The 24992-nt window shown below is 38.3% G+C and overlaps 1 protein-coding gene across 5 annotated transcripts in view; it reads right to left on the bottom strand.

Moving 5' to 3' along the window:
• LOC110830146 (somatostatin receptor type 2) overlaps nucleotides 1–24992 on the bottom strand; it is a 169745-nt gene that overhangs the window by 30376 nt on the left and 114377 nt on the right. For 4 of the 5 annotated variants that reach the window (XM_087352974.1, XM_087352972.1, XM_087352973.1 and 1 more), the window contains one exon: nucleotides 23873–23966. The gene's annotated coding sequence lies outside the window, so the exon portion shown is untranslated. Of the gene's footprint in view, nucleotides 1–23872; nucleotides 23967–24056; nucleotides 24076–24992 lie in introns of those variants that run through there. The other variant, XM_087352975.1, reaches the window with a different exon arrangement.

A 24992-nucleotide genomic window follows, 5' to 3' on the forward strand; every position in this document is an offset into this window, starting at 1 on the left:
GTTATGATGAAATTTCAAAACTTAAAAAAAAATTACAAATATCAACATAAATGTTGCCAAATAAAATATGTCGCAACTTTAAAGACATCTTATGTTTTACAAAACTTCATATCTTACATATAATAATTATTTTAGCCCCAATTTCCTTTATTAAAAAATAAGCCGAATGCCTTAGATTTCACCGCCATTCCTCTTTCAAATTTAAAACCATTTTATGGGTTATTAACGAAACGTGATTTCGATGATATACAACTGGAGGAAAACTCAGAATCATTCTTGATTAGTTCCTATATTTAATGGTGGGGGTATTTTTATTTTGAATCAAGACTATAAAATATTTTGACACATTATAGGCCATATTGACCCATAAGTTGGTAAAACTCAATAAATACAAACATGGCGAAAGTCAGAAATCTCGAAGTTAGGTTCAAAAAAATTATCTTAAGCATAACCTTTTTTTAACCATCATGTTCTATCTGAAAATGAATAAGAACAATATTAATAACAGCAATAAGTAACATACTTAAAATTTTAAGCAGTAAATAAATATAACTCGATTACGATTTGATCCTACGATCATTAAGGCACGTGTTCGGCACAATAAATTACATTTTCTCGCCCCCGATGATGGAGGCAGCAAGGGCGTCGTTAAACATCTAGAGGATGAATTGTTAGTTCTTTGAATTTATTGTTATGCAGTCCAGCAAAACCTATAAAAGTCTTCCTTCGGGCTCTGTGTATCGAACACAACGCCACCGCAACCTTTGTAAAAACATTTTAATGGCGTACAGTCACGTTCAGAAATGCAGGCCTATGTACGGAATAAGGCGCAGGAAGAAAAGATGAAGGAAGGAAAAGGAAATTACGAAATGAAGACTGATGTTTTCAAGTAAGAGTATATAACGGTTGTTGTGCGGGATTGTATTACATAAAAAAAATAGGAGGCGGTGAACACAACACAGCGCAAGATTTATTAAGCTGAAAGTTTTTGCAGCAGCAAATTACAGTTTATTTTCAAAGCTCTGCGCGTACTTTCTGTTTCGGAGTCGCATCCACCAATTATTTCGAATAATTTACAATCTTACATTATTTTACAGTGTCCTGTAATTTAATTCCATTTATTTTGTCCGGTCTCCCGCTCTGAACGAAAAAGCATATTAATTCCACATCATTATTTCCGTATCAAAACAAATTAACTCAAAAGATAAACCTTGAAGACGAAAGAAGTCTTATAAATTTGATCTGAAGTGCGTAGCTTTTCATTAGCGTCTGGTTTCACATAACCCACATTTCCCTGCGACGCATACCACACGCAGAACTTCAGGGCTCAACACTAATTACCTGATTTCAAAAGCCCAAAAACATGGCGCTTACAGATCCACTGGATTTTATCTCATGTCCCACGAGACGTCTGAACGGCACTTAATCCGTTATACGTATTCTAAAATGTTGCCCGTAGAAATAACGGTAAAATATGAAGGAGTACTTCAAAACACATTTTTGTTAAAAAGCATAATAAAACTGCGAAAAAGAATTAAAATCACTGCTTATCTTTGCTTAATTAAGAAACGTAACTAGATTCCGAATTAAAGAATTTTGAATAAGTTTGGCCAGGAATAAACACAGAGAATATTAGCTGTTAAGTCTAATCGTATCTTATCAGCAGTTCCTAAGAAAGTCACAATCTGAGACAGTTAACAGAGCGTTTGAAAATGCAGCAAATTTAAATATTTTGGAGCGAAATTAACAAATCAAAACCGCATTCAAGACGAAGTTAACAACATCAAAATTATTGTTTCCTTGGATTTTGCGACGTATACTAGTCTGTTAGAAGTTTACCGACTCTTCTGAGGTCTTTACCGCCTTCATTATCAAAGCGAAGAGACAAAGCTGGTGACAGATGAAGGACGAGTGGAAGGGAGAAAATATCAGAAAGACACAAGAAATGTAGAAACAGGTAGAGATCAGTGAGCAGGAAGTGCAGTCTCCGAGCACGCACGTAATTTGCAGCAGAACTGAGCGGGCTGCCCGGACAGTGACAAGCCCCCGTCAGTGAAGGGTTGTGACACCTACCGCTGAGCTTACTCATCCGTGTTATTAAACATCGCCTTGTGATGTGGTGACAAGTTATAACGCTGTACTCTTCATGTCTGCTCGACAACCGATTAAAAAACCACGAGAAGGCCGCTGAAGGTAATTCCATATTTTGAACACGAGTGACAGAGTGGTTAAAATTTTGGGCAGAGAAATATATTAACTTCACTCAATGGTTTGGTCGGAAAAATAAATAGTTGTCGTGATACATAAACAAACGAAACGAAACCGATCCAAACCTAACCCAACCTTACCTTACGAATCCAACCCAAAACAGCCCAGCCCAACCTAACCTAATTTAATCTATAACAACCCAACCAATCCTAACCTAACCTAAACTAATCCAACCCAATATATCCTACCATACTCTAATCTAACGTAACAAGATCTATTTTATCCTTACCTATCACAGTCTAACCCATGTTATCATATCCTAGCCTGCGTGCACTGAGCTTTTATTTAAGAATTCAGTCCGTACCGCGAAGAAAACACAACTCTTCACCATTACGAAGATCAACTGGTTAACCCTTTGAAGCCTACGCTCGTCTAAATAATATTTAAGAATTCAGTCCGTACCGCGAAGAAAACACAACACTTCACCATTACGAAGATCAACCGACTAACGCTGTTTAATGAAATAATCTCAGTTTACCCCTAGAATTTTTAGTAAACAGAGGACGTGTAGACCTATAGAAATTGAAGTTGGGCGAGATATGTACCACTAGGCATTAAAGGGATAATGAAAGTGGTACATACAGTTACCACAGTGATTTCAAGGATTATATACCCTGATAATACCAGATGAGGGATACTGAGACAACGGAGAACCGCGGTAACAACTTTGCAAGTAACTCACACGTACTTACTGCTCGTTTCATGAAGGCGGACTTAACAGGACGCAGACTGCCAATGGCGGAGCGGTCGTAGGTTGCAGGTGGCTGAACAATACTACTGCAGTTAAGAGCAGTTCCAAATTGGTGTGTTTATCACGAATAAGCACGGCGACTACATTTGTTCTGGTACTCCGCTGTCTGCATCTACAGTGAGTTTATCTGCCATTATTTACACGTCCAGATATTAAAACCTTGACCTCTGCAGTCTTTAGCAGGGTTTTTCATCATAGGCTTTATTCACGGAGACACTGAATCTCTGTCTGTATTTTTTCTGACTTAAAATATCTATAACGAAGAAAATGAACGTACGAATGAGCTGAAGGAAATAAGACAATAAATAAAGAATGAAAAAGGAGAACGAAAGAAATTTAAAAATGGGGAAATAAAGCAGGAAAGAGAAAATGAAAATAAACAAACACAAAGCGAAGTAAACAAGAAATTAAGGGACAAAGAATGAAATAAATATTGAACGAAGTCAATTAAATTAAGTAAGTAAACTTCTTGCTAGGAATAGTAGGCCCATAAATTTGGTAGAAGCGATGCCAGGCGTGTTGCGTTAGGTATCAGGACAAGAATCAGCATGATCATCTCTAGAGTGACATTTTGGACGCTCTGTTCTCTGGAGGGCCAGTTTGTGATCCAAGCTATGCTACCGTTTCAAGCCTCCGTGCTGGAAAGCGATTCTTTACGACCGAGGGACCAGTTTATTTTTCAAATTACTGCAGGGGATATTAATAGTCTCACGTAACGCTGGAGCAGTGTATATGTGCAAATGGTTTGCCCGATATTTACCACAGTTAGATTATGTACACACAGTGTAACAATCCTGGCGCGTTCTTCAGAATTTGGCCTTTGGAATAAATTTTGGGCCAGTGACGTCAATGTTTTAATGATAGTTTTATTTTACTTGTTAGGGTGTTTCATACCTCCCTATCTGGACGACCACGTCATTTCGGAGGATTCCCCAAAGTTGCTGCACTACTGACTGGGATTCCCCAGCAAATTCTACGGTCAGTATTACAGATCTTATTACTGCAAAGCTTTGCAGTCTCAGACGTTTTTATGTGTCTTTTATGGGATACTAAGTTCCCTTGATAAAAGCCAGTTGTATCCAATCAGCAATCTCAAATTTTATACATTTAAGGTGTCGTTTAATAATATCTTTCCAACAACGTTTGTTAGTCAAGTGTTCTTTTCCATTTAGGTATCATGACTAAAATTCTGTATATATTCTCATCTCGCATGCATGCTACATGCACTGAATACAAAATATTGTCGGGGTATCCTCAGGGCAAGGATGGCTGTGATTGCCATTCAAAAGACAGCGTGGGTAGAACGTTCTTGTACGAATTAAAGATAAATAAATAAAATACATAACGAAAATCTGTGATACACGAGGTTTTTCACGCGAATCGGTTGTGGTTTATTTTACATTCAACACTTATTTTAAGGATTCTTGGCGCACTCTGTATAAAGTAGGGAGTATGTCTATCTAGAAACGTAGAAAGATTATGCAGTATAAAAGTCAGAGAGATTACTAAACTTTTGTGGTCCGGTATTAAAATCCCAGTGTACAACGTAAGGGGTTTGTTTCTCTGTGGGATGTTTTATCCTTCAATTCTGAAAAGTCGTAAAACTTTCATTAAATTACAACGAAAACGCCTCTCACATTATGATGCACGCTCGTTTCTTTCGACCTAGAATTGCGTGTCAGATCGCCCTGACACTCCTGGTATTAAGAGAGAAGCTGACACCCGGAACACTTTATAGACAGAGCATTACAAATGCGCCATGCAATGAGCAATGCCCAAATGTAACTGCAACGTTTACGAGAGTCGTGATATATTTAGACGGAACAAAACTTTGTCGCGGTAAAGTCCTTTTGTATTACACACACACAGAAAGATACAAGTTCATTATAACGTTTACTGTTGTAATAGAAGCCATTTCGATTCTAGTTACGAGACATCAAAAATTCATGGCTCTTCCGGCAAACGTAGCTGACAATTCTAATTTGTGCCTAGAGAATCTCTAATCATGACTTGATCTAGAATTTCGCTGTACCATTCGTTGTAACTATCTTCCTTCTTGAAGGGACGGGAAATATTAGTCACAGAATGAACGACCGAGGTTCGATATCAGGTAGGGGCCACCGCGTTAAGACTGACTCATGGATTCAGTGAGAAAATCGGTCGAAACGTCGAACTTCCTATATTCATTACTGCAATACTGTGTTGGACAATTTCCATCAATTCCTATAAAGACGAATTTAACGTTAAGGGTCTCATACAGCAAATTGATATTCCTGATACCCGAATATTGAAATACAGGGTGACCCAAAAAGATGTATACACGTAATAATATAGTAGCTGTTCGTCAGTCAATTGGTCATCGCTGTCAAACGTGCCACGAAAATACAAATTCTGAAATATATAATGATTTAGTTTATTAAAAATGTTTTTATTTTATTAGAATCCGTGTATATCTTATATATTTTTGGGACATTCTGTATAGATACTTATCAAAAATGTCGTATGAATTTGCATTCAGAGATTACACCGAGCCCGAAGAAGCTTCTACGTCATTAATGATGCTGGATCGTCACAGATCTTACAAACAATTATTTATTTCCTTAAGCCTGGACCGAAACGGTGACGAAATATCCGGTGCCTTACCGATTATTCGGTAATTTAACGAAGCTGAGTTGTGGACTGTAAAAATCTGTTCGCTGCCCGGCGTATTCGTGATACAAGATCGCAGAACTGACATTATGACATTTGACTTGAACTTTTGCGTTTCACAAAGCCCCCGCTGCTGTGGCGCTGTCGGGCACCTGCGAATTAACAAAAGAGTTTAATTGTCCGTTTTCTGCTGGCAAATAAATAACTGATGTGGCGGGTTTATCGTCTGTTGGTACAGGAACGTTAAAATCTTGGTGGTACGCTGCCAAGAGAACGTGTGTTTACTGACTAGATAGCGTATTTATATTTGATTTGTATTCAGGATTTATTCGGAAACCGCAAGGAAACGTTTATCAACATTTCATGAAAGTACAAACAGGGAATGTTGATTAGAACGCTCTGGGTATGAGAATGGTCGATGACAGTGACCTTGCGCGGTCTGGGGCGTGGGACTTGACAGATCGGACACTGGGACCATGAGTTCGAATGCCATTAACCTATATTTTGCTGTCCTGCATAGGTATAAGCTTTGCGACTCGCTGATCACTCATCCAGGGACCCTGAAAACATTCCAAAATAAATCAAAAAACCTCTCAAGAAGGCCACAGTCCTCCAAGAACTTTATGACCACGCAGTAATCTGTGAGTACAATAATTATTTCCTTCGGACAAACGTTTGACTAGAGAGAGAGAGGTTGATCATGACTTTACTCGTTAACGCTGAATCAACTGACGAGGTTATGTAAGGCTGTAAGAGATCTGAGTGGGTGACTGGAGACTAGACAACAGGCTAGAGAAAGTTGAGTAAGAATTTCATAATTTGTAAAGTTTATCGAATATTATTAAGAATATCAATCAAGGAGAATCAACAAGTTCCGAAGGAGGGGTCTAAACAAATGAAGGAGCTTAACATTCGATCATTAACTTACAGATAAGCTGCTGGTGGCAGCTTTCAAAGAAACGAAAACTGTCTGCAGATTTTGAAATAAAAGGCTGACATTTTGTAACGTTTCTGTATGATTTGTGTACTGTAAACATGGTGTGAGCGTTTACACAGCAGATGAGTAACCAGAAAGGTCAGATGTTTCATTAAAGGACTATTTTTATTACGTATCCAAGTTAAATTTGTATCAGAATAAAGGTTAAAAATGCCAATTTAAACCATCCAATAAAAACACATTTTTTTTCTAGTTTGGGGGCGGTTACCTCATACAGAATAAACATTTATGTTTTTATTGTTGTACGTACGTAAAATACGTTGAGTAGTGGTAATAAATAATAATTTATTCTGAATATATTTATGATTTCACGTAATTAGATAGACTATAAAGGGGTTTTGTGAGATTTCAGGTTCTTACGGAGATAAATATGTCGATGTCGACCTTCTAGGCTGCAGCGTCTTATGAACTTGTAGGTACATACCAGCGTTATTGAGGAACGTACTACCTCCATTTTCAGGGATGAACTTCCTCCTCCAAAAATTTATCAGTCAGCTGGTTTCACGTGGACTTAAAGAAGGTTTGATTGTGGACGGTTTCAGGACAGGATCAAACCTCCTCTTCCATAGAAGTGTGGTACTTTGTGATCAGGTGAATAACTATAAACTTTTTAAAGAAATATTCTGCAGTAAATTAATCAGTTGGTAAATTATGTTATTGAGAAAAATACAGCTGTGGATTAATAAATTGTAAGAGGGGATTACTGGCTTATACGTCTCAATGAATACACGTTTTGCAGCATGCGTTAATTATTATTATTGTTATTATTATGTAATATGTTTTAGTTAAATAAACTGATCTGTGTGAACATAATGAGTCAACAGAGCGATATGCTTCGGGAAACCACAGTTTGTTACTGACAGGAAATCGAAATGTCAGAGAACTATACGCCGTTAATGAACATCGCATAATAAAACATGACATGGCCGTTTCATGTTCGTGGTAAAACAGACCGGTGAACACAATTCATAATTCTGGCAGCTATTTTATCATTTTCTGCGTGCAAGACTGAGATGAATCATCCGCGTTGTAAATTCTTCTTATCAGCCTACCTTCGTTCCGTGACAAATGTGAACACCAGGGTGTCTGCGCGTATCCCCCTTTGAAAGTAATAGCAAACTGAGCTAGTTTCAAGTAATGTTATATGAATATTGAGCCAATCCAAGCCAACCCAAAGTCGTGTATTTTAATGCCCTACAATAGCCAGTAACATGACAGACAGGCGAACTTCTGGCCTGGGAGATATATTACAGTCTCATAATATATAGTGTTATGAAACAACATATTATAAAAGAATCTTTAGTAAGTATTCGAATTTCATAAAGAGAACACGTTAATTTATGTAGACTTTTCAAGAACATGGCGTCTGCTTTCGGTTTGGTGATAAATCAACCCTTCACGACAGACGTTCTAAATATGTTACAGACAGACACTGATCACAAGACAACTTTCTCTGAATAGAATTTTTCACAAAACGGCTTACGTGCGGAACAGAAAAAATATCTTTCCATAAATAAATTTCCAGAACTCCCACGTTCTTTCGCGAGAACTTCAATCATTTATCCGTCTGTCCAGTCACTCATAAATTATCCACTCTCTGCGTTACTAGGTCATTCAACAATTTATGCGCGTCACTCCTATTGTCACTCAATCCACTCCTTCAACCTCCCACTCCATCCGACATCTCGCTGACACACCCAACCGATGCTTTGCAGCCTACTCACTAACAAACAAACAAACAGACATCTCGTTAACTCCCACTGTGTTGCGAAGACGCACACCGTGACACACCTCGTGTGCTGGGGCACCTTGAGTTTGAGTGTCTGTCAGAGTAGTGATTAACTGCATTGTAAATCTGCAGTTTGGGTTGCAGACATTCTGTTTGCTTTTGGAGGTCCCTATTAGACAACTGCAAATTTTACGTCGCTTTAAATAATAGATTGATGAAATGCTGACGGAATTCATTCGGACCTCCTGACGCAACGCTACATCGACACTCCTAAACAAGATTCAAAGAAACTGAGGAAGAACATGGCACAATTTGTGTCTTGCGACAGGTGGACTGCGGTTAAAGTAAAACGTCTCCATCTGAATTTATATCCGAGTTTTAACGCCTCTACACATAAGTAGTCAGCGTCACGCTCCGGCCGCGTTACCACAAGACAATAGTTACTTGTTACTCATTGAAGACGAGGCTGGGCAATGCCTAAGAAAAATCTTTGCCTCTGCCACAGATCGAACCCATACTAATTTCTTTATCGACTGAACTTTCAGTGATCTAGGTAAGGGGTTCTCAACCAGTGGTCTGCGGGAGGCATGTGAGTTTCCAACACGTTTTGTGCAGACACCGTATATTTATGTAATATTTTCATTCTGTGTCGGGTTCGATTCCCGGCGGTGCCCGAATTTATAACTTGGGTTGGGCAAGGCCGTGGTCTAGGCAACACGGAGTTTTCCTCCGTGGCATCCCAACAATTACTCCATTCACACACAGAAGAAGGCAATGGCAAACCACTTCTGGATCATCTGCCAAGAACGTATATGAACAGGTCCCAGTCCGAGAAAAGGATGGAAGGATCCTGTTCATATGGACCTGTCGTCAGACAGAACACTAAAAAAAAAAAAATAATAATAATAATAATAATAATAATAGTTACTACTGATGTTAAATATTTAAATGTAAATGAATAGTTAATAAAAGTAACAAATCAATAAATATATTATTGAGTAATATGACTATATAAATCTGTTTGACATAAGAAGCTAGTAGAAATCTTAAAAAAAAAACAGTAGTACTAACAAACTCTTCTAATTTATAATCCGGAGGGCCCCAAGTCTATAAGAGAGGACTATTGTAGACCCTCTTTTGAAACTTTGAGAACCCCTGATCGCCGTGAATCGTAAAATGAAACAAGTCGCTTGAGGTATGAGCAGACTTTTGCACAAAGAGTGAACATGTGTGTGATATTATTTTTTATTGTGGCTCAGACCCCGCCTCGAACAAAGAGAATTACGAGACGTAAAAAGATTTCCCAGACCAAACTTTCCTTTTTTACTTTGTACTTTATACAAGGTAGATCATTTTGTTCCTTTAAGTAAAGTTACTGCAACTGCCTTTCTCCATACGAGAAAAGGGAGTTAATTTTAAAATGGTCTGTGCGGGATACGAGACGCTTAAAGCAGGTAGTAACTTCTTGTCGAAACCACGATTATGTCATCTCTGCTTTTGAAGTCGACTCTTAAGTGGCCGTAGGTATGACAAAATAATCGTACAAACTGTTCGGGGTTTAATGACAGAACATTAACGTCAAGATGAAAATTACGATTCAAACAATACATTTCAGGTTTAAAATTTATGGACTCGTTTGAGTTCTGTATGGTTTACTAATTGCCGTGTGATGGAGTTTATAGTGCCATTAACTACAACAAGCATCCACACAGCCAACTGGATGCTGAAATTCGTCTTAACTACCCCGTGTATGAAACGACAAAGTTGAACTTCCACATTTAGCCGCCTCTGAACAAACATTTGTCGCTATGTGCAGATAAATAAATAAAATAAATCCCATTTAACTTCAAACGTCGTGGAAGCTGTAAAAATCCTTCTTCATCTATGGTCTACTTTCTGTTCATGTACCAAATTTACAGGTGCTATTTGAAGCCGAAGCTCGTCCAAAAAACATATAAGAATTAAGTCCGTACCGCAAAGAAAACACAACTCTTCACCATTACAAGGATCATTTCATTAACGTTGTTTAAGGAAAACCCATATATACAAAATGCAACGTAATTGATTGTTAAAGTAGATGGTATATTAAGTTACCACTTGTCTTTAAATGGTTAATTTTCTAGGCGAAGTTGTTATTGATAGTGGGCCGGTGGTATGGAGTAATAACCAATAAATCTGATGAGATTATAATTACACTAATATACTGTAGAATAAATTCTATTTTTATTTTTATTATTTGTTATGTTTAATGTGTTTAAAATTACATTTATTTAGTGCAACCCAGTAGACTTCAAAAAAAAATCTACATGCCTCTAAAGTCTTTAATTTGACTTTGGGGACAACACATGAAATGCTTAAATGAGGAATTTCATCATTCACCCACGCGATATTATTTCTAAAAAAAAAAAAAAAAACTTGCACGTTAGTATGAATTTTATTCCGAGATTAATCTGTGTACTTTTTATTTCATTCTCTGTACCGTGCCTACACATGAAAGACATAGTAAAGTCAAACAAATGAGAGATAAAACGCGGATGAAACCTGTGGCTGACACAAACATGTATTTCCATAGAGAAATGGCTTTAATATAATCCCATTATACCACGTATCTTTCTGCATGCTGATGGGGAAGTTCTGTGGGATTTAACACTGCTTCCTGTTGTGAAATTCCCTTACACGTTTATTTACAGGCTCTAAGCAAAGAAGCCGTTCCTCCGCTCAAACCCTGTAAGCTGTTGATCTTTACATGAAGATGCATCGAAACCGTTAGGCTACTAAACTTCGGGGAGACAGAGAGAGAGAGCAGCTCAATTCCCTGCCAGATACTTTTTACTCAACCCCCCCCCCCCCCGCCCCAAATTTTACTTTAAAACAAAGAGACATCTTCCCAGTACAGTTTATCAAAAGTGGCCAGGACCATTTCCTTCCCAATTCCTACGCGTTCACGGAACGTGATCATTGTCTCTTATACCTAAACTATATCTGATTTTCATTTTGCTAATTTTTCACCCCGCCATTTTTAATAGAGACTCCTGCCGTTCAATTTTCCAAAATTCGTTTCCAAATTATATTTCCTAAGTCTTACGTCTTTCCAAAGAATCCGTCCAACATCAGACCCTTAGTAACATTACTTCGTGTCCACTTTTTTACGGTCGGAGTTTGTTAGCACTCGGCCCAACAACCAGCCTGTGTGACCACCCCCTGTCGGCTGTCCGAAAATACTTATTTAAATACATTCGCAGCTAGCCTAAATTTTTGTAGGCCTTCACCTCCGTCCGGAATCCGAGGCCGATCAAAGCTGTGGTAGCAAAGGACCAACTTGACATCCATCTATACCAAGATTTTATTCAGGAACATTTTTAGAGGACTATTGTAAACGGTGTTACTGTGATGACAAATGAAAACGGCAAAGCGATCAGTCGAATTGAGTCCTACATATCGATTTCCCTAAAGATTATTTCGCTGGATAAATAGACATCAAACATTTTATTGTTTCATAAGCCCTTATTCCCTTCAAAGCTCGCCTTCGCCTGTCATCTGCAACCTGGCTATTAAGTGCTGCTGAAGTGAAGGTATGATCCAGCGACCAAGTGGGAGTAATTGGTACGGATGGAATGTACAGACACACGTCTTGTCAAAACCATGGTCTGCGTTCGTCGCATAGCAACAGACCCCACGGCGGTAACACGAGAGCGACGTATAAACATAACAGACATGGACCGCAATGCACAGCTAATTGTGTGACTGTCAGCTACTCAAACAGACAAGCAAACAAACAAACGAATAGGCGAACAAATAATTTTATTACCAAAAACTGAATTAACAGCAGGAAAACGAAACCGAAGATTCAGCATCAATTAGATCATACGATCTTGAATCCTTCCACCATCCATCCACAACCTAACATCACATACAGGGTGTTATGAAGAGCTTAATAATTTATACTCATCACCAGATTTTATTAGGGTGATAAAATCAGGGATGATGAAATTGACGAGGCACAACAATATATAGGGGACACAAGAAATGCGTACAAAATTATTTAAAAGCCAGAAGGGGAATACCACTCGAAAACAGAGGCGTAGGTCGAAGGATAATATTAAAATGGGTCTTATTTAAACAGTTTTGGAGTGTGTGCGTTAGATTCATCTGTCTTATGACAGGGATAATTTGAAGGCTCTTGAAAACACGTTAATTAAACGTCGAGGTTCATAAAATTGCGAGAAATATTACAAACTTAGTTACTCAAGAAGGACATGGGGTTAGGTTAGGTTAGTCCAGAGCCGGTATGGACCCGGTGGTGAAAAGATGAAAGTCTCAAAATTCTCTCTCATTATACAGGGTGTCCATGAATTTCCGTATTTCATTTTTGCAGATGATTCTTTGCTTGAAATCAATACGGCCGTAATTTCAGCTGTTTTATAGCTGGACGAATGTTTATCACAATTTCTTTGCCCAGACATTTTGTAAACATTCGAAGTATTGTTGTCTTATTAGGTATTTCCTTGTCAGGGAGCGCATTGCTAAATGATTCACGAAACCTCCCCTCATCTCGTTTCCGAAACATTAGACACCCCCCCCCCTCCGTAAACATACCTAACATTCAATTCCCTTGTCTTCGGATTAGCAAAGCCCCGGACGCATTACTCCGAAAATAAAAAAATCCTTAATAAACACTGTAAAAACGAGACGAGATCTTGTGCAGTGATAAAAATTTCTGCTCCCATCTGGAATCGATCCCGGGAAATTCAGCCCCAACTCAACTCACTGACTGCTTTGTTCCGCCGTGGACCTTCGACAAACTTTGCTTGAAGGAGGCTAGGATCAGAAACTTGGGGTGTGAGAGGCGGTATCTTGTGGAGCCAATATCGCGCTCTGTGTTGTCAACTGTTTGTAGGCGTTCCCAATAATGCCGTAAGGGTTGGGATGACAATGCCGGACAAAACTCTATTAGCTTCGTGAATACGCTTTCCAGAACAGTTTCTGTCTTCCGAGGCTTTGTCCTTGTAATTTAAGCGTTCGTCCTGGTTTTCAAGGCGTGTTCGGTGGAGTGACCGCTGAGAGTGTCGGCAGAGTGTTATCAGAAGAAAACACCAGAAGAGGTTAACCTCAACGCTAGTCACTAGCCGGTTAAGTAAAAAATATGTTGGTTTATAACATTACTGATTTTGTATTTCGTCTTCAGGAGGATCCGACTTCAAATCTCGACTCGCAGAGACAGATGATCCTTTCTTTGATTTTATTAATCCCTCCAAAAAATTCACGGGGCAATACTTAAAAGTAGGCCACAACCAGTTCAATCCCTAAACCTGTATTTTTAAATTTATTGCGTATTCTATCATTAGATATTATACAATACGAGTTGTGGGTTATATCGTTAAAAGAACGTTAATAAAACAAATATAAACTCACCTTAACGATATTAGGCGAAGAATATAAATTACGTAATTATCATCAGCCACCTGATACTTTCGTTATAATAAGCAGTAACCAAAACACAGTTGTCGCGGGCTGTAGTAGAACTGCGCACCTCTATTTACGAACCACGTCAGCTGGTGAGGAAGTAATTTCGATATGGCAGACTGCCTGATCTCGATTCCGTCTCAACGTCTGTCTTTTTACGCACAGCGTTTCTCTTCTGTTTTTATCAAATGCTGTGAGTGGACCGGAACAAGGCGTCTTCTGGTAGGAGGACGACGGCGTTCGTATGAATAGACAGAACTCGACGTTCGACTGAGGTGGATTCATATGTTTACTCAAAAGAAGTGGTACCAACACGACAAACAAAATCTTCAGCTTCCGAGAGACGAGATGTCACATTTCTATGACCTAAAGAACTTTAAATCATGTCTCAGATAAATGAAGAATTTTTATTGTATCTTTTTAATTATAGTCAATATAAATTAAAAGTCGGGCTTGAATAGACTTCCTGTCCTAATCTTTCTTTATTCGTTGCTTTTCAGAAACTGATTGAAAGAAACAGTTCCAGACGTTTCTCAATTCCTTAAATTTATAATTTGTAGCTTTCCATGAAAGGAATTCATTATACGTTACCATGGAGATATATATTGAAGGCAGACGATGTATTTAAATACACAAAGAAACAAGAATGAGAGGTTAAAATCAAACAAGAGACAGTACGTCCTAAGCAATCATGGAAAGAAAAACTTCATTGTCTTTAATTAATTACTAAAAAAGCTTCCAATTTCTCATTAAACTTTAAATTTCCTATGGAACCATATATTTTATTTGTATCGAAAAGTAAGTTAAGGGGGATTTTTTAATGACAAGTTTTTCTCTCCAGGATCTAATCAGTTCCCTAATACAAATAAAGTCCATTCTGTATCTACATATAATCTTAATTTTAATTTCCACGCGCGCGGCTTACTTATCGCCCTGATGATGGAGGCAGCAAGGACCTCTGAAACGTTGGTAAACTTCTACCAGGCTACACTCCGCTACAACCCAGAAGGCAGTCATCTTTGTACTCACAGCCGTGAGAACATCAAATCCTACGAAATAATCCTTGTTTACACCGAGAATCACATCAAATCCATTTATAAAAAATACTGAGTTACCGTTTGGTTTTAAAGGGTTATATGTATTTTATCGTCAAAATTATTCTCTCGTACCTTCACGTTATAATATGTTTATTATTCCACTTTTGTTGATAAAGAATTTAATCTGTAAAAATCTCCAGATCATGTACGTCTGCAAGCCTTATCCCCTTGCAAAGATCATCCGATGTGCTTCATTAGCATGGGCGATCACTCAGCGAGGGAAAATGCAATCAGAGACGAAATTTTAATCAATTTCTCATGTTGCACCAGCGTACAGAAAGCCTGCGTTAGAAAATTCAACTGATAAACAATATCAAATTAACAACTCAGGATATGCTTTGGAAAATAAGAGATTTCTTAAAAAATCATGGCAGGCAAGACAAAATGGACGTGGAATGGGATAAAATCGATCAGTAAACACAATCGAATTTCTCTTTTCATAAACGGCGAATAAAAAATTTTGCTAGAATTTCTTTGTAGCAAAATAATAATTTGTTAACACAGTTTCATCAACTGACTCATGAGGTTATATTAATATTTTTAGCCTGCAAAAGAATATGAACTGATACGGAACCCCAACTTAGGCCACGCTGAGCTGTAATTCAGAAGACAAAGGAAGGTGACAAAAGAATGACGGACATTCAGCCTACTCTGCCATCTGTCGTCAACTGGCGCAAATCCAAGTGGTTCTTGCCTGTAATATTTTATACGGGAGCCCCACCTGCCACGCGCGCTGAGACATCAAAGACTTATTCGTCTGATAAAAATTGACATTTCCTAAATGTAAGATGCATCTAGGTTATTTCGATTTATTTACTGAGAAATTCCAAGCTCTGAATCAACACTTCTGTCTGTTTATACGGGCGTAAAAAAAAATTCTGTTTGGAGTACCATCAAAGTTCTTCATGAATGTTTTTACCAGTTAATGGGACAGTCTGTCATCTTCCTCTGGAGTAATAAGTGATAATGAATCTTTTTACAACTTGGAACTGTCAGAATACAAGCTTCTTTGAGATTTTAGTTTCTGAAACGTTCCGAGCTCGAATTAATTAGGACGAAGAGAAAATTAAGGCACACGCTACATTTTCAAACACATTTTCTGGTATGAAGGTTCCCAGGCAGTGCACGTTCGTCCTTCTGGTAAAGGTAAGTTTACTAAAAAAAAATAAGGTTTTGCGAAAGTGGAGAAGGCAGAACTACGAGAAGTTAAAAAGGGTTTTAGTGAACTCGATCGGAATTTTGAATTTTGATATTAAATTTTTCATGATCACCTTGGGTCACATAGTTTTCTTTTGATAAGATTGTGGTATTTGTTACGTCCTTCGTTAACCTGCTGACCTCCGTGATGTGGCTTCAAAACACGCCGAATTTCTGTGTACTCCAAAGTGGACACATTTCCAACTTTGTTTTTGTCGGTAACTTTTTTTTTTTAAAAAAAATCCCATCTGTTGAAGCTCACGTCATAATAACAAGTGAACCGAAAGATACAATTTCGTTCCTGTGCACGAACTCAGAGGCTGCAATCGATTCAAGGTTAAGGACGGAAATACTCGTCATCTACCGTGAAGTCTCTAGGTTCGAACTATTTGGGAATCTTGCCAGGATCAGGCAATCAACCAATTTAGCATTACAAGAGCCCATACTTTGAAATGAAATGTGGGGCATGTATCATTTAGTCCATTATATTCGGCATCCGACGTTTCGGGAGTTGACAGTCATTTCAAAAAAGCTAACGGTCCTTCAGTTAGTAAATGAATTACCCAGAGTTCACTAAACCTAGAGGTTCATTATCGTTTCCTTATCAGCTCGCAATCGGCCGTCATTCTGAACCTGATGAATCCAACCCACAACCCCACATCCATACGACCCGACTGAATATTATCTTCTCATCTATTTCTAGATCTTTCGAGTGATCTCTTCCCGTTCAGGCTTTCCATCCAAAATTCTGTAACAATTTCTCAGATTTCCATGCAAGCTACATGCCCCGCCTATCTCATACTCCTTGATTTGAATATCCTAATAATATTTCGTGAAAAATATAAATTATGGAAGTTCCTCATTATGTTGAATATTCTAGCCTCCAAATATCTTCCTCAGCACCTTGTTTTCAGGCAACTTTAATCTGTATCCTTTTCGTTAATGTGACAGACCAGGTTTCGCACCCACACAAAACACCAATAAAATTATAGTTTTGCATCTTTTAATCTTTATCTTCTTAGGCAGCAGACTAGAAAACAAACAATTACGAACTGCAAGCAAGAATATATCTGACGATGTGATATTTACATTCTGATCTAGCGTTCCATTATATTTCTATTTATTAATCTGTCTGTCAATAGTGAAATATTAAATAAATGGATTATCAGTTACTACAAAATTCGCATTATACATATTTATCGCTTCAAATATTAAAATCCTGTGCATTCACATATAAACTTCGCGCACGGTAGACTTAATGAAATTACCGAACGAATGGTTTACGGGCGTCAGTGTTAGTGCTTTGTAGTGTTACAGCGTTAGTGTGTGTGTGTGTTATCAACACGTGTCACAATGGAGTAGTCGCCAGGGATTCTGTTCCGCTCTGCCAGCTGTCATTTCCAGGGACCCCGTAATTCACTCTGGTCTATAAACCTACAGTTTCAAGGGAAGCAACAAGGTAATTATTCTACAAGTTATCGAGAGTGAAACAAAATCAGGTTCAAGAAAATAAACTTTTACTTTAGGTCGATTTTTTAAAATTTCTTGATTCTTAATCGTAAATCTTCCGTTTCAGTTAAAAATGCAGATATTTATATTTCATGTTACAATATATGCGTATATCTAGGAATCCATAGATAGGAGATCGGCCCTTCGTAATGTCCACACCTACACATTAAACATTAACACACATCGATACCCTAAGAAGGATTTGAACCCGCTACACAGTATTTCGAGTGATTTAAGGACACGCAGGTCTTCAATATCGAACCCGGACTTATAGTACCAAAGAAACAGCGTGGAATTAATAGTGGTAACTTTATATACCACATGTTTTAAAAATAATTAATTTTGTATTTATTTATATGGTTCTCAAACATCGATTATTTCCTTAAACAGCGATAACCGGTTGATCTTTGCAATGGTGAAGTCCTGTGTTTTCTTAGCGGTACGGACCGAATTAGTAAATATTCGGATGAGCTTCGGATTCAGAGATTAAAGGCAATATTTCGAAGCTGTCGACAGAAAATAAGGACAAGTACAGAATAACTCAGTCAGGATAACCGATTAACTCGATCGACATCCAACTGCGTATTTCTGAAATTCTTGCTTAGAACGTCACTGTTATACAAACATGGCGGTACTGCGTGTGTGGACAGCATAATCAGAACAAACAATAGTCCGAACAAACGACCTGAGGTACTGAATTAGTTTGTTTAAACATGCATGGGGGCGTAGTTTGTCCCCCGATTCGAGTTTAGCGAACATAATTTACAACTCGCAGGAACGAGGAGGATGTTGCATTTAAGACTACGTTTCGAACACAAACATCTGAAGATGTTATTTCAGTTCAACAAGGCAAGATCTAATTGTTCTCTGAAGAGAGTCCAAATTAGTTTAGGATGTTTGTATGCAGAGGTGTGTTCACGATTGAGAGGCTTCAGACATTGCAATTGTCACATAACAAAATTGTTCTAATAGAAATGTATAGAGACATTCTCTTCCAACCATTTTATATTAGTTATAAACGACAAGAAAGCATGGAACAATTTCACATGGCACCAGAATTACAGAATGCTCCATAATTATTCATAGAAAAATAAAAAAAAAATATTCCCAAATTATATATTATTATTTTATTCTCATAATTACAAATATTTTTGTATTTATTAATTGTGAAAAATTATTATAATTCATTATTCTCTTGTAAGCTTCCTTTGTCATTGAAATTAAGCCACTTCTACTCAACGTTCCTTCACTCTACTTGTGCGTTTATGAATATTTTAAAATTATAAAATTACGTTTTTTTCTCCACATAGAGGCCGTCAACCAACAGCCCCCTCAACTTCCAAATACCAGTCTTAAAGCACGGTAATCCGTTTTCATCATTTCGTGCACAAAAACTGTATACTTTCCCACTCCAGTTTCTTTTATATCACATTAAATATTAATTACCTTTTATCTTTTGTTTCCAAGCAAATTCTGTAGTTATATATCACTTATTATTTTATGATGGATACAAACAAAAGAATTAAAAAAATTTTCGCGGTAATTCAGAATGGAGAGGGTTATAGTAACCTATTGGTTTACCAGTTCCCATTTGCTGCCTGAGCAATGCACGAGTTTTCACAGTCACCTAATCCTTCAATAAATAATTCGGTGATTTGCATCTAAAATGAGTTTATGGGTTTCGTATAATTTTTATTGTAAACTCCTCTTATTTATTTAAACAGCGTTAACCAAATGATGTTCTGTAACGGTGAAGCGTTGTGTTTTCTTCGCGGTACGGACTGAATCATTAAATATAATTCAGACGAACTATAATTCTCAGAATAAACAGCGATTATTTCCTTAAACAGCGTCAACCAATCGATCTCTGTAATGGTGAAGAGTAGTGTTTACTTCGCGGTACGTACTGAATTCTTAAATATTATTTAGACTAGCTCAGGCTTCAAAGGGTTAAATATGCACTACGTCATTCTTGATCAGCCTCTGGCGACAGCTGGTGGCGTGTTTAAATTTAAGAAGCCATTTCCTTGGGTACTTGAAATTAACTGCTAGCTCTCTGCAGGGCATGACGTCGAAAAGCACAAAAATTTGGTTTTAGAATTTTTGATTAGTAATTGAAAACTAATGAAAGTTAGCGCAATTAATCACAGACGCTAACTTTCTATTCTTGGAAATGGCTTCTACATTTTCGATGACACTACATGGTGTTTGAAGTAAGGATACTTTAATTACTGGTTCATTTACCTTAATTAATAAAGAAATAGACCGAAGCTCCTTGTTACAGGGACTTTATTTCGAATGTCGGGAGTCGAGCTTCGCTTAACGACGTACATTCTACACAAGCTAGAATGTGATGATTGTATAAACATTGTAGGCTAGCATACGTTCAGAACGCGTAGGTCAAAACTCAGAACGGATGGCGCGATGAATCTTGCAAAAATAAGACTGCCAAGAAAGGACACAGAACACAATGTTAATTAGCAAAACTTGGCCGTTTATCAGGAATCTAAATTAATTTTCAGACCTCTAATTACAAATTTTGGTGTGCCAAGTATAAATAACTAGTCTATTTTCTCCTCGCTGCTTCAAATCGCTCACGTCTTGTCTCCCCTAACCAAGAAAATTTATAAATTTAGAAGCAAATCCATCAAAACCACAGCACAGACCTTCACGATAAACTAAGTCACTAGTCAAGAAATTACCGCATTTTAATATTATCCTCTCACCTGCTTTTGTGTCGGTCTCCTGGCTTGGGCGATGCTACGGACGGATTGGATTTTCGATTATCTTTCGAAATGAACCGAAACTCCGGTTATAAGGCAAAGTTTTATGATCCAAATTACAAACACATTTATTAACTCTTATGTGAGATTTGAGATTCTCACGGCTACGAGTATAAAATGCCTGTCTTCAGGGATATTACGCAGCGTGGTCTGGTAGAAATTTATCGACGTTTCGGATGTGCTTGCTGCCCGCGCCATCACCTCTTAAGTGCCTGAAAACTTTATATCAGACCACACGGCGCACATCTTACAGAAAGTTTTCCTCTGGACCCTAGAAGAGGCGATACGACATGTTGGACCTATGTGTGAATCTTAACGAAGTGTGCAGCCTATTCGGTCCCACCTGGCAGCTGTCCCGCCATCTGCCGCTTCGCTACGGCTTACTGAGCGCCGCGGCGCTGGATTCCGCATCTGCCTTTCACCGTCATTAACCCACGGGAACTCCCATTTATCACCGGAGTGTACGCGACGAAGCAGTCCAGACTGGAAAGAGTTAGGCATATTTCCCTTTGCTGCAAAGTCACGTCGAAAGGTTACGAAAAGTTCTATTCCCTGGGGCACAGCTAACAATCATCTCCGCTCATTGTACAGATCCCATATTTAACCGGAGTTACTTAATGCATTGAAACCTTGGAGAAAAATTTACTACTGGTTTTATAAAATGCCTTCTGCATGATCGATCCTTCACAAAACATTTAGTTAGTTCAATGCACTCACTGGAAGCCTGCCTGGACGTGACAAGTGAACTAAAGTCATGCCCATACCGGGAATCAAACCCCGGTCGAGCCTACAAGTAGAGCCTTTAACGACTCAGTTACTTTCCTTCCTTGAAAAAAAAGAAGAATTGATTTCAAATGTTTAAAAGACGCAGGCATTTCTTCCATAAAGTACGGAAGACAAATTAAAAGTCGTCGGGAAGTGACTTAAAATTCTTTCCTCATTAAGGCCGTGTTATTAAAAGGGCGTGGCTTCTTTGACACAGATCGCTAGAAAGTGTTTTCAGAAGTCGCGTTGATACGTCTCTGTCTAAAAGAGACGATAATGAGATGTGACGAGTGCGTTCCAGATAAATGTATGCACATTTTGCAAGCGCCTTCCATGTTATTCTACATGTCACTCAGTATGTTCCTCGTATGTCACACACGCGAATTCTATCCTTCAAAAAATAACCCACTGCTCGCAACACGTTACAGTGATATTTCCTGACATTCTATAAAACATTCACCACATCGAAAGGCACCTGGAATGAGATATTTATGTATTCTTAATAAATGTTATATTCTCTTTAATTATTTTTATATGATGAGTTTTTTTTATTATTATTCCTAATTTCGGTTGTGGCTTGATGTTAAATACAAGTTACAAAAGACAGACAAGACCAATGAAAGTTAAATTCATCTAACAATTTTCAATGTGCATTCTCAGTAAAAAAAATTTAATTTCAGCTCGTCAAACATAAAATGTGAGGATACGCAGACACGGAAAAAGAATTCTTTACGTGCCTTTCGTAATAAGATTCACGTACTGTATTCTCTGTCCGCCCTGTGTACAAAGAAAATTCTCGTTAATAAATTTTAATGCTGAAGGGGATTCGTGGTTTCAGAAATTAATTCTGAATTGAAGCTGGGCTTAAATCTGTAAACGCTAACGCGATACAGGAAAAAAATGTCACTCTTTTTTCAGTATCACGTGACAGGGATGTTTTAGGTTGAGTACGAGGTAATGAAAAATTCCGCGCTTATTTACGAAAATAAGTTTTCTAAAAACTTAAAACAATCGGGAATCAGAATTCTGGAATAAATTTCTCACGAACAACAAAAACCCCATTGACGTAGACTGTTATTGGCTGTAGGTCATAACCGAATTCCATCCGTCTCTACGTCAAAACTTCATCTGTTTTTATTTGAAATCAATGAGTATTGCCCGGTGTAAATCACGCGAGATCTCTGGTAGCCATGATAAACAACTCCCCAGTACCGGAGAGCTTCCATTAATTCATGAACCGTTCCCAGTTGATCGGAAAGACCCACATATTGAAATGTCCAGAACAAAAAAAAAAAAATTATCTAATGCAAAAACAAGTCTGTTGAAGATCTGATAAATTTATAACGAAGGAAAAGCACATTTGGTGTGTTTCTATATCAGAAACACTGTTAAGAAGATATTCTTCAATATTAGCGTAATTAAACTAGTCAGCGTAAAGTGGGTGGAACATGTAAAGTAAAGTTTGTCCCACTATACGCCATGTAGGCGCTTGGGGGGAGTGGAGGTATAGCTCCTCTCTTCCTTGACCTCGGCACTAGATGGGTGTGAGTGGTCAGCATCACGCCCCGGCCGGCTTTACTCCCGGGAAAGGACCCCGGTACCCATTGTAGAGGAGGCTGGGTGGGCCCCAGAGCCGGTCTGGACGCAGAGGCTAGAGGAAAAAAATCCTCTGCCCCCGTCGGGGATCGAACCCCGGTCGTCCAGCCCGTAGCTAGTCACTATACTGACTGAGCTATCCCGGCTCATGGGTGGAACATGTAACACGCATGAAAAATATTAGCCAGTGAACATCAATGAAAGAGGCTAATTAGAAGACCTAATTGCAGATAACATGTGAGGGCAAAGTTCATTAAACTTGATCAGGATATGGTCCAATGGCAAGGACTCGTAGACACAACTGACAATCAATAAAATTCCACAAACGTAAAGAATTCCTTGAAGATGTCAGTCTTTTAGGATATCTGATTTTATGAAGCGGAGGATGAAACACGTTTACCTCCTGAAAAGTTTTCTCGAGTGGACATTTTCGTTCAGGAAACGAAACTAAAACCAGAGTTTAAATGAAGCTTTCTCGGCCTTGCGAGATAATATTAAAAACACAACTTACATTCACTTATTAATACTATAACTGCGATAATGTCCACAACACAACTAGCAATAGACGTTGTTCACGCTACGGGGCTGTAAATCTCCCTTCTGTTTACAAGACAACGAAAGGGCGAGATAACTTTGTGAAAAATAAACCTTTAAAAAATTCGCAATAAAAATGTAATTTGTATTTGCATTTCTACAAAGCATCTGTTTTATATCCCAGCACCAGGCACTGTGCCAAGGCCGATTGTATCCGTAATAAATACCACAGAATGAGTTCTGAAATACATACAGGTAAAATACAGTGTGTGGTCTGCCACATGTGGAACAAGAAATTGCACAGGATTCAATAAAAAGTAAATTAAACCTGCCACACTATACGCCACGTAGGCACTTGGGTGGAGGGGAAGATAAAAATCCTCTGCCCCAATCGTAAACATACCGTAAATCCCGTATGCTACGTTCAGACTCATAAGAATAAACCTTCGTAACCATAAAGTCATTATGCGAACATAAAATTATATAAATGACAACATGAGCTGGACTCTGTCCTCTGGTCACAGAGTAACATACCTTTTATGTATTGCAGAAAAGTGGTTCGCGCCGGGGGACCTCGGATGACACCGCGACGTGCTTCAGTTTACTCTCCTCCTGGCAGAGACGCCGTCTGCAATGAAGAAGATGCATTTGGGTTTTGCTTGACAACATGTATTAGGAGGGCGGATGTGTTTTGTTTCAAAGCGGGCTGCATAGCTACCTGGCAATTACTGCAACTGACAGCATAAACTGCAGGCTGCTCTCTGAGGGCCCTCTTCTGTGTGCTTTGCTCACGTTCCATTTGTCAGAACTACTTTACTTGGTTAAAGTGACGTCTTTATGTAATTGTCCTCGCTTTGTGTCTGAATCTAAACATTCCCTTCGTGATGGCCCCCGGAGTTAATCGATCTCGACAATGATATAACCTCTCCGAGTAGGAAATGCATTTTGTTAGAGGAAACTCGTGCTTAGTTAGTCTGTACTTGGGCTCTTTAGGGATCAGGAGGAGGTAGGGGGGTTGATATATGTACATTTAGGCCAGGAGAGCCTCAGAACTGATGTGAGTTAGAAAAATCACCAAGTGTAATGGACGTGTTTCGTTATTTGGGGCTTCAATACATTTTCTTAACTTTTATCTTTCTTTCATAATTTCTTGTATCTTACCTTATTTTTCTCTATATGCGTTTGTGACTTTGTCTTTATTATTTTATATCACCGAGTTTATTTAATATCGTCTGATATATTTTATAACCTTTTCTGATTTACAATGTGACTGCAAGGCAGAACTCGCTGCCTTCACTAGCAAATGGACCACTATTACCGCAAATTAACACATAAAGTTTCATTATAACTATCAACTTTATAGTCACTACAATAAGAAAATATACATATAAGAAGGAGAAATTAAAGGTACTGTTTTGTCAGAGACGAAGGCCCTAACTTAGTACTAAGGGTGCGATACTGTGCTGCTTCGTCAGGGTTAACTCACACCTCGTTGGGTGGTGATAAATGATCGTCTATCAGTGGAGGAATGATGATTTCAGGTGGTAGGGGGACGAATAAGTCGGGGATGAACCTGCTTCAGCTCCATATCATTCATCACGAATCTTACTTCAAGTCAACCGGGATTTAACTCGCGTGTCTGCATCAGGACGAC

The sequence above is a fragment of the Zootermopsis nevadensis genome, unplaced genomic scaffold (genome assembly GCF_977971745.1).
Source record: "Zootermopsis nevadensis isolate Lab colony 2312 unplaced genomic scaffold, Znev_1.0 Znev_ptg000021l, whole genome shotgun sequence".
Classification (NCBI taxonomy): Eukaryota; Metazoa; Arthropoda; class Insecta; order Blattodea; family Termopsidae; genus Zootermopsis; species Zootermopsis nevadensis.